This window comes from Dendronephthya gigantea, unplaced genomic scaffold (genome assembly GCF_004324835.1).
Source record: "Dendronephthya gigantea isolate DGI-Jeju-01 unplaced genomic scaffold, DenGig_1.0 000077F, whole genome shotgun sequence".
Taxonomy (NCBI): Eukaryota; Metazoa; Cnidaria; class Anthozoa; order Malacalcyonacea; family Nephtheidae; genus Dendronephthya; species Dendronephthya gigantea.
The window spans coordinates 211490-222736 of NW_021163087.1; the positions used below are offsets into that span (position 1 = coordinate 211490).

The 11247-nt window shown below is 35.7% G+C and overlaps 1 pseudogene; it reads right to left on the minus strand.

The window, feature by feature from the left end:
• Positions 1-906: 906 nt before the first annotated feature.
• LOC114532021 lies at positions 907-4957 on the minus strand (annotated as a pseudogene).
• Between the last annotated feature and the right edge of the window lie 6290 nt (positions 4958-11247).

Below are 11247 nucleotides of genomic sequence, written 5' to 3' on the forward strand. Positions count from 1 at the left end.
GCGTATTAAAATACAATGTTTTTCAACAGAGAACATAATTATAACCACGACAAAACTTTACGAAGTCACTAGCTACGTTCTGTGGTAAAAAGTGAAGAGAATTGCCGATCATATTGACATACATATATAGTTATCATCAATCATGCTGAGCAAAAACGGATCAATAATAAGATACTTACATGTTTCTTTGTTGGACAAGATTAGGCAAAGTAGCTACGATTTGATCAAAATGAGACTTAGCAAGTATCTTCGAGAAAACCGTGTAATGTTTTGTTCATTATATGAACTAAAATATGAGTGACAAAAATACACACAAAGACGCCAAGTAAATCAGCCGCAAAAGACCATTATAAGAGCGATTGTTTTTTAAATTATAACCTAAACATTAAAGTAGAATAAATTTTACTTATCTAAGGATGTTATTTAAGTTTTTCGTTTGTATTTCCAACGTTATTTTTGTTTTGTATACGAACCAAAGACCATTTGTATTTTCACAACAACAGCAATAAAAATGGCGGGAAAATTTTCGAAACTCGTTATGTCACCCCCAAATTTGACGTACGTAAAGTACCCGCAATGTGCCCCGGATGTAGTGGCGTATCAGCGTATGAGTTCTACGAGTGTTTAGTTCTTAGTAAAATACTCCCATCCTTACAATAAACAGGGGTATAAGAAGAAAAACATTAAGTTGAATATACAGTGCTTGCTACAAAAAATAAACATAACAGAACAAAATTTGACGTAAAGTTGACAGAAAACCCTCCAACTTTTGTGACATTTTGTAACATCGCGATCTTTTCGGGCGTAATTTTAAATGAAAACACGATAGTTTCTTGTGAAAACCATTATCAACCTTTTATCTATTATTTTGTAAACTTGGCAGTATGTTCGTTTACCTTTCTGGCCTTTTTTAGTTCCTCCAGGCCTGTTTAGTTTCTATGCAAAAAAACGTTCCGTCACAAAATCATTAAAAGGCACTGCAGTACAATTAATGAAATAATTCTACCCCTCTCGACCAATCAGCCTCCAGTAATTTTAATGCGCTACTAATAAATAAAAAGTAATCACCGCAGAAAGATTACATTCACGACCCAACGTTTCGACCCTCCGGTCTAGTAGGGTCGATAATTGCGATGGATTATATACCTGGTCGCCATGAGCTTATTAACTTCAATTTTAAATCGTTATTCTAGACATTACACTTTTTTAATTAAGAGTCAACAGCGTTTACATTCAGGTCTAATTTAGGTGTGTAAGACACCTCCAATGGTTTGAGTGCGGTCACAAAGTATAATGTTCGTGGAGGAATGATCATAGTCATTGGAAGCTTCGCTGTTGAAATACTCTTTGAATTTGTTTCATTAACGTGGAGGCTAAACGTTTGGTCATCGCAAACGTTGGCTACGTCATATATTCTAATTGCTTCACGAAGTTTTCTTGGAATATTTGCATCTGAAATGAATCGTTGAATTAGAAAAATGCAAGACTCACGTATCTCAATTTCAGCTGATTTACCAACTATGTCATATATTGGATGCGTTTTATTTCGCACTAAATCAAAATTTGATCGCTTTGTTAAGTTTTGCGCAAGATATTTGTTGTCGCATATGCACAGCTGAAGTTCAACGTTTGGATCAGCACATTGCTCGTATATGCCAAAGGTTGATAACCTCTTATAATCCACTAACTTGATGTCGTACGATTCTTTGGAATCTGCATTATACTCGATAGAAACCGTGAAAACCTCGTTTTGTTTTATGAGGTGACTTGACTGCACAAGAATATCCATTAGTTCAGATATTTTTCCTTTGCCTGATTTCCGCCGTCTGATGTTCATAATTGATCTTCTTTGTAATCGTTGACAATGCCCAAAGAGGAAATGTGAGGTGTTTGAAGCTTTATTTTCTATCCTGGGGATCGCAAATGATTCCTGAATCATGTTGTTCAATTTACCAAGAGCAAACTCTGCAATGATTATCTGTTCTACGGAAAGCTTCACTGGGAGATACCAACCGTTGCAAATACAAATAACGGAAAGTGAGGATTTCAGGTCATTGCAAGTTCTGTATTTTGAAATCTTTCCTAGCAAACCTGCAGGACGTAATTTGGCTTCTCCATTATATTTTGAAAGTTCGATTAACCCAGCTCTCAAATCTAAAATATTCAACAAACGATGCTGGTTTATTTTTAGATTGTCTAAAATTTCTTTTCCTAATATTTCACCGACATTGTATGGAATGATGCCCAATAAGAAAGGATGACTAATTTCAAGTCTTCCATCTATTATACTTTTATGTTTCTGATAATCAGTGTACGTGTTTCCATGGTCAGAAAGGATGAATGTCAGCGTATTTTCTTTTCCTGGGACATATCTTCAATGAATTCCAAAAGATGTTGATCCACAGTTTGCACTCGAAGACCAACGTCATCATGAGACACCCGCAGATTTGTGTATGAGAAGAATGGTTTGCTTTTTGGAGTGCTTTCCACCAGACGCGGATCTAGGAAATTTTCATACCTTAAATAACTTAGCATGCATCAGAACTGGGAAGTAAGAAAATATTCAAAACAGGAAATTAAAATCACGCTAGATCAGTATCTGACAATTATATCACCGGAATATTATAGGAATGGAATAATAATTATCTGGATAATTTACCATAGTCACTTGACTATGTTGCCTACCCATAGATCCGCGCTTGTTTTCCACTGTCTTGATGTAGCGAGTTAAAAAATCCAGGTGATATTGATGATAGTGTTTTCCATTGTAGCACAATTGATTATGTTTATTTGCTGTAAATTGATGTGATGTTCCAGGGCTTGCTGATAAGACAATCTTGCAAGAAGAGTGTGTGATGCCTGAGAATAAAGAATATGAATTTTTCAGGGTCGAAAATGTTTTCCATTGAAACGCATGTGACTATTCAAAATCCTTCCCTCGGATTGGTCGAGGAACCTCGGGTTATTGGGTAATTATGACAGATAAAAGCGACAAATGAAAAAGTTTACTGACTTTAAAGAAAATGCTGTAATGAAAACAACAAACGATGCAAAAATATGGGGAAATTATATTCGAGGTAAACACTATATTTGAGATCAACACAACTTTGCATAAAACACCCTTTTATTGAAATCGCTGTAAAATTTTCGAGACATTATTTTTTGTAAAATACTATTTTCTACAATGGATGGGTTTTTTTCTTTAAAAATTACCTTAGAAATGATACTATTATCATTTATAGACCTGGAGCGAGGGGAATTCGACGAAATATTACCCCCATATATCTTCCCGAGGGGGTAATATTTCGTCGAATTCTCCGAGCGGAAGGTCTATAAATTATATATTATATCGAAACAACGTGTAGGCAGCGCAAAAGCTGCGTGAAATGGCTTCTTTTGCCTCCATTTTGAAATTGTTGACAACCTCGAGTCGTGTGCGAGGCATCCACGCGTGGTACACGAAAACTCGAATACCCCGCTGCAGCGGGGTATTCGACTTTTATAGCATAATGTGAAAAAATTCGATGGAACTCTATGATTAATTTACTGATCACGTGGTACAAATCGAGCTTTCTGATTAGATGATTTACAGTTGAGATATAATATAAACAGTTATTAAAGCAAGGTAAACGTCAGTACAATGACTGAATAAATCAGGGATATTGGATCGTGTGATTGTGAGGTATATAGGTAACACAATCGTGAAAGTACATAATTATGTGTCTCAGCCATTGACATAATATATATACCTGGACAGTCTGCCTGCTGGTCATTAAAAATGCGTGATTCAAAATGGCGGCAATTATGAGAGTGTTGAAATCGATCAGTATTACTACAATCTTGGCGCGAAGATCAGCTTTCATTTCAATTTCATTTCAAACTGTTGTATTTTTTTCAGATTCAATGATGTACACCATCTCATGTACGTTTATATTCGTCAGTAGATATGACGCGTAATTTGGCACGCTCGTCGCTGATTAAAAGTGCATGAGCAGGCTGTCCAGGTATAGTTATATAATATGTCAATGGAATTAGCATATGATCCGGCACACTCACCGATAGTGTCAATATTCGAGTTATTAAGTTTCTCTTTCAAAGGTTTCCATCTTTTCACCATAAAACTGGCCATAAGACCATATCGCCATAAGTAACACATATCTTCCAGAAACATCGTTTGATATCCAGCGTTTTTCATAATACCGAAGAGGACATTTGGGTGTGATGGTTTTGCCCTAAGTTGTCTTTCTGTATAATTTTTTGGGTACAGTTCACCAGTAAAAAAACCTTTCTCTGTTCCGTGTGTACTTGTATGAATACCTTGAAAAAGCTGAAACTCGAAGAATGACGCTGATTTTGGTTTTCTGTTGTCTCGTTTTGTTCGCAAATATTCAATGGTCTTCGGAAATGAACGGTAAAAGTGTGCTCTTGAAATCGAGTCAAGCACTAAAACATTTAAATTAAGTTTTCCCCCAAGAGGTTTAGGTTCATCAGGTTTAAGATATTGCAACTTTGGCACAATGCTAATCATTTGTGAGATTGTTCTGTTTTTTCCTTTCCTTGTGCAGTTTAAAAATACGAAATTAACGTTGTTTTCTCTTGCTCGTATTAGAGCGGCCTTTACAAGATTTGCAAAAGTCTTCGAATCTCGTTTGTTTTTTTCCACTTTTTGACCCCTCATCTTTCCATTCGACAGGTCGAGCTCTTCTATTATAAGATATTTATCAATATCGCAAATCGAGAGGTCACATGTTACTTTCACTTCATTTGATTGGTCCATAATAATAGCATTTGACAGATTGCAGAGATTATAGGATGGTTCGTCTTGATCTTTGCAGATTAAATTAGAATGCAATATTTTAAAATGTTTAGCAGTATATTCACAAGATTTTTTAGAAGGTGGACGTGGTTGACACGTCATATCTTGTTCTATATCATCAATATTGTGAAGGCTTCTCATTTCGGGGCATAACGATGACGTAAATGTGACATTTTTTATCTCAAATTGTTCCGATAGATATCGATCAAACTTCGGGTGGAAAACATAAAGTAGCCAGAGAATATTACAGATTACTGCAGTAACAGCGAAGATGAGAAAATATTTTCGTTTCTTTGCATGTGACCAGCGAGGTATTTGTCTACGGCGGGCGTTGCTCTTTCTCATGTTCTAAGTACAAACTGCAATAATCAGAAAGATTCAACAAATTAGTTCACGGCACGAAGTATTTAATATGCAAAATGGATTAACCTATAGGCGCGCGATACACACAATGTTCACTGCAACTATTAAGCTTAGGGTATATTTCGAACACAAAAGTTCGACAATAGCAATGCTTTCATCATAGACACTTTACACAGCTGATGAAAAATCTGGTAACTACTATACATTGCATTACGGCACATCAAAATCGTCAAAAGCAAAGCATGCCCTGGAGATTACTCTGTGGCACAGCTTAGTAACCGCGCCTTCGCATAACATGGAAGCGAGGCTTATTGTGCAAAAACAATATTTGTATTTTTTGCAGTACAAAGCTATCCGCCGAGTTATATCCCGGTTTTCGGCTTTGGTTTACATATTTTTCGATACCTTTAAAGCTCGGTTTCATCGTTGTTATCATAATTTTCAGGTGAGGGAGTTTTACCTTTCATTTGAGGCGTTTTTGTGATGTTTTCATTATTTTTTTCGGCTACTTTCGTCAGGAAATATGGAAAAGGCCGACACAAACTCCTATATTTTTTATCTTTATACCAGAGTAATACTGTGAAAATGGCAAAAAGTAAACAAACTGAAATGTTTTTGTTTATTTCGTTTTAAAAAGTACAGACGATGCATGGCTTGCATACCGACATGAAGGCCGAATTTTATTTAAGAGTCGAATTCGAACGCATCTGACGTTTTGTATATTTTGTGTCACTACAAAACACTATTCTTTCTATCTACTACCATAGGAACCCCAATAAATATTGTTGAAAGAAAAAGTAAATAGTCCAGTTACGGTTGCGAGTTCAGTGACGTCAGTGATCGCGAAGCATATAAATATATAGTTATTGAGAAGGATGGAAACTCTTGTAATAATATAAACATACATACGAATTTCACTCGCAAAATTTCATATCAAAACAACGAGAATCCCTCAAATAAATTATCACAAATACATTTTAGATACTCGAACAACAAATATTCCATTAAAATATTTTAAAAAACAAAAGAAAATGCACAAAAAATGTACAAAACTTTTGCCTATTCGCCGAAAAATATCGTGGAACCATGCGAGATATAAAATGCGGTTTGAGGAACGAATCTGATTGGTCAAAAAAAACAACAAACGACGTATGCTTGTCAAGCATCCGGGGGGTAAATGTAAAGTTTAATTCAAGTTAAAAAACCGGTTTAACCTTTGCAGTCTTCTTGAAATTTTAGCCCATTTGCGTTTAAAACGTTCGCATAAAAATAGTATTTATAAATTTTCGACATGTATTTATACAAACTTTAATTTTTTTTGTGTCTTCACGTTTTCTTTCAACTTGAATTAAACTTTGACTTTACCCCCCGGATGCTTGACAAGCATACGTCTTTTGTTTATTTTTTTGACCAATCAGATTCGTTCCTCAAACCGCATTTTATATCTCGCATGGTTCCACGATATTTTTCGGCAAATAGGCAAAAGTTTTGTACATTTTTTGTGCATTTTCATTTGTTTTTTAAAATATTTTTAATGGAATATTTATTGTTCGAGTATCTAAAATGTATTTGTGATAATTTATTTGAGGGATTCTCGTTGTTTTGATATGAAATTTTGCGAGTGAAATTCGTATGTATGTTTATATTATAACAAGAGTTTCCATCCTTCTCAATAACTATATCTTATGCTTCGCGATCACTGACGTCACTTAACTCGCAACGTAACTGGACTATTTACTTATTACTTCAAAAATATTTATTGGGGTTCCTATGCTACTACCATGCAATAGATGTTTTAAATAAGGGTTAAATGGCAATTCAAAATAGAGAATGATATTATGCCTTGGAAATAAGTATTTTACTATCCATGTCATGCATGTGTGCCAAGTTGAAGAGTTGTTTTGCATCACATCACATGTACTGTAGTCTATATACACAGGGAAAATAAACCAAAAAACTCCGTTGTATATTTTATCTCCGATTGTTTCTGTCAACAGATATCTGCTAATTTTTTTCTGAGCTGTAAAATTGCTGTAAAATTACAGTTTATCGATCGATAAAATGTAATTTGCACAAATAAAAGGAAGAAAAATGAAATTTTTTAAGAGGAAGAAAATTTTTAAAACTTGAGACGAAATAGTTTGGAAAAACTGAATTTTTACCTGAGTTTGTGTCGGCCTTTTCCATATTTCCCGACGAAAGCAGCCGAAAAAATGAAAGAAAACATCACAAAAACGCCTCAAATGAAAGGCAAAACTCCCTCACCTGAAAACTATGATAACAATGATGAAACCGAGCTTTAAAGGTATCGAAAAACATGTAAACCAAAGGCGAAAACCGGGATATAACTCGGCGGATAGCTTTGTACTGCAAAAAATACAAATAATGTTTTTTGCACAATAAGCCTCGCTTCCATGTTATGCGAAGGCGCGGTTACTAAGTTTCGCAATTGGCCTATAGCAAAAAAATTGCACCTTAGTACCTTGGTGATTTTATCTGATGGGGTAGAAGTGTCTAGAACAGAACATAAACACCGCGAACTGATACACGCGAGAAAGGTACGGTAGCAAAACCGCGGGAAAAATCGGAAAAGCGTAGGCTAGCTTTCACCGAAACTGATGCCCTCTAGATCGAAAGGGAAGAGGTCGAAACGTTTTAAGTTTGAATGTTCGAGTGCATCGAGTTCGGACGGTTCTTCCTTAAGCGAGGCTGGGGACTCCAGTTCTAGTTCTGCCTCGTCGTTTCGGGTTGATGAGAACGATGGTTCCATTTGAGGCATTTGCTCGGACGTTTCCAGACTTATTTTGGCAGCGTGGAGGTCAGACGCAAGCGCAGTTTATAACTCCGCCTAGAAATATGGAATAGTTCGTGTGTCAGAAGCTGGGGGGAACTTGATCCACTTTTCCCTACTTTGGCAAACATAACCAGCTTTCTTGCTTGGGTATTCGGCGAGGGTTTCGAAGACTGGACTATAAATACGTATCGATCTTCTTTGTCTGGGGTCCTGGCGCCAATTGAAGGCTTCGCGTTGGGTCAGCACCCACTCTTTATCCGCCTAGCTGTTTAAGTGTGTTTTAAACTTGTGGCCTGCTATTCCTCGCTAGTCGCTACCATCGTTCTTCGGTCGTTTCGATGGTCAGTTTGGACTATTTGGGATTGCAGCCTAAGAATAATGAACTATCTGGAAAGACACGTCAATTTCGCCCTTGTCTCTCCCATTCTCAACCGTACGTATCAGTTACTAATTAGCTACCGTAAGCCTCCCGCCCCGGTAAAGTTATGCACTATTGCTCGATGGATCAAGTCAGTCCTGGGCAAGGCTGGTCTTCATTCATTTTCATTTTTAGTAATATTTGATCATTTCTTACTGGTATAAACTGAAGAAGGGTGTCATTGGAAAGCTAAATAACTGCTCTTTCACAATAATATGAAAACACAATTATACGTTTTGGTCGGTTCAGATAGAAAAATATTTTTCCTCGGTCTCAAAATCTGAGCATGGTGGCTTATCCTCAAATGTTCGACACCTGATATTTTGACAATTTCTGGTCTATTCGTAAATGCAAGGTCAATCAATGTGCTTGATATTGATGATTGATGACAATGTGCTTGATATTGATCAGTTAGTCGAGTGGGTTCTTGAATCACTTGGTCAGATTGTCTGCAATGTCTTTCAGCTTTATCGTCTGTGATGTGGTATTGGATTAAAAGCACTCTGCGAGTGCGTTATCCGGTTTTACATGCACAAGTTCATAAACAAGGAAGGAGAAGTGAGGTATTGAACTTCGCCTCGTTTGCCGCCTGAAATTCGATAACGCACGAACAAAGAGTGACCTAATATTCATTTTGAGTAGACACATAAAGACTTTTATAAATACACATAAAGACTTAAATAAATAACACTTTCTTGCCAATAAATACGGAATTATCACCATATTTTTAGTTGTGGATCATCTATATTCTTTTCAATTTCATCCTCGCTAAGTTCGGCAAATTTTTATTTTTTCCGAATTAATTGCCACCATTTTGACAATGGAATAAAATTCACTCACGTGGTACAAATCGACCAATCAGAACGTAAGTTTACAAAAACTGAATATTAATAGTCAATAACTTGCTCTAATCCAATTATAATCTCCCTCTAAGCTAATTTCCTTGTTCTAAGAGTTCATTAATTTATTTTTTGTCATGTATTCTTGAAAATAGTCAAAACATTGAACGAGAGAATGTGGTAGTCGATACCATGCATGTGTTCACAAGAAAAGAATCGGATTATTTCAAATTCTTTATTCATAGGCCATTTATATTAGTTCATGTCTGTCTATTAATTATTGCAAAACCACCCCCATGTCGATTTCTGTCTTTCTAACAACATTTAACACTTATTTCGCTCTTGCGAACAAAGGAAACGTTATGTTTGTTTTCTGAGTTTTTGGGAAATAAGTTTTTTATTATATACCACTTGTCAAAGAAAAACCAAACTACAAGGTAAACAACGAAATATCTATTCATAAAAGACATAATTTCAAATGGATAAACGGATAACGGACAATACTGGCTGTAATTTGTATCTGATAAATGGATAATTTCGCACGTCCATGCAGGTGCGCCGCACTCGAATATTAAAGTTGTTATTTCCCATGTTAACGTTACCTCACTCTATCTCACGCAGGGGGTCGCACTGGCGACATCAACGAGTTAAGTCACTCTCGCATGATTCGCTGTCGACCAATGAAATGCTACGAACACCAAACTTTAACAAGTGGTATATAATAATATCATTTATCATTATTTCTTCGTTCGAAATTGAGCTATCATAGCATAGTTTCATCAAGACAAATTTGAAGCCCTTCAAATTAGGCCATGTTACCAGACGGTCAATCTATTTCAAAAGGAAGAAATAATATGTAACGTGATCATAAATTATGAATATTAGCCCCCCACCTACGTGACGATTTTCTGCCGTTTATATGTCTTTGAATACTTTTATCATATAAACTCTAATTAAATTAAATCGAACTCCACTAAAGGCTTTTACATCAATGCTATTCCCGCCAAAATCTAATATCTAATAACACAGATCTAATACTTTAATAACACGTGCACAGATCCGATTTTTAGTAAACGTGCTAATTCCGGCACATTATTGAATGTTATTTCAATTGAGTTGCAGAAAAGTCAAAGAATTAAGAAGATTGTTACGGTTGTTACCCAATTAATAGTAGCGAGTCGTTATTCCAAGAAACTCGAGAACGCACAAAGCGGAGTGCTTTGTTGCAAGTCGAAATATGAGCCCAGTTTAAATATTTGAACTATTTGACTACTATTTCATTATGTATAAATATATTGCATGTAGCTTGTTAAGACAGAAGAGAAAACATGAGGGCAAAAGTATAGAATATATATTTGCTTGAATACCATAATAATTAATTATACTTTTGCATTTGCCAAGTAAACAATATCGGTCTATTCACGAAAGCTAAACGGAGCGAGAATTACTACCTCTTTAGTCAGTCTTACTCCGAAGAAGTCAAGTTTCAATATGGTCATATGGATTAGAAACATGATACGGTAGTGTTGTAGTAAATTCCGAACATGATTTTACTGTAGAGTGTAATCTTTTCAACGCGTTAAGGTTGTAATTTGTTCACCCTCTTGACTTCCATGCAGACAAAAAAACTTGGTTAGATTATCAAGTTATGATCTTCTTACCTTATATGCTTGATTAAAATAAATGATTGTAATTCCTTACTCTCGTCTTTGATTGAATGAAAAATTTCTCGAAACAAAGTAATCAGTCGCTTGGTGTTTTAGAATCACGAGTGATTGCGTTGTAACGTGGCATTTTAATTGATTTCAATTATTTCACTGAGCTCAGTATAATCATAATTCCTATATGGATGAACGTTACAGAGAAGTTATACAGGAACGTTACAGGGCTTTGCCGATGTAAGATTTGTCAATAAAGACATTAAAATTGACGTTGACGGCAAATCGGTGACCAAAAGTGGCAAACTTTAAGTCACATTTAAAAGTAAAACCTACAGATTTTTAACAGTTCACATTTC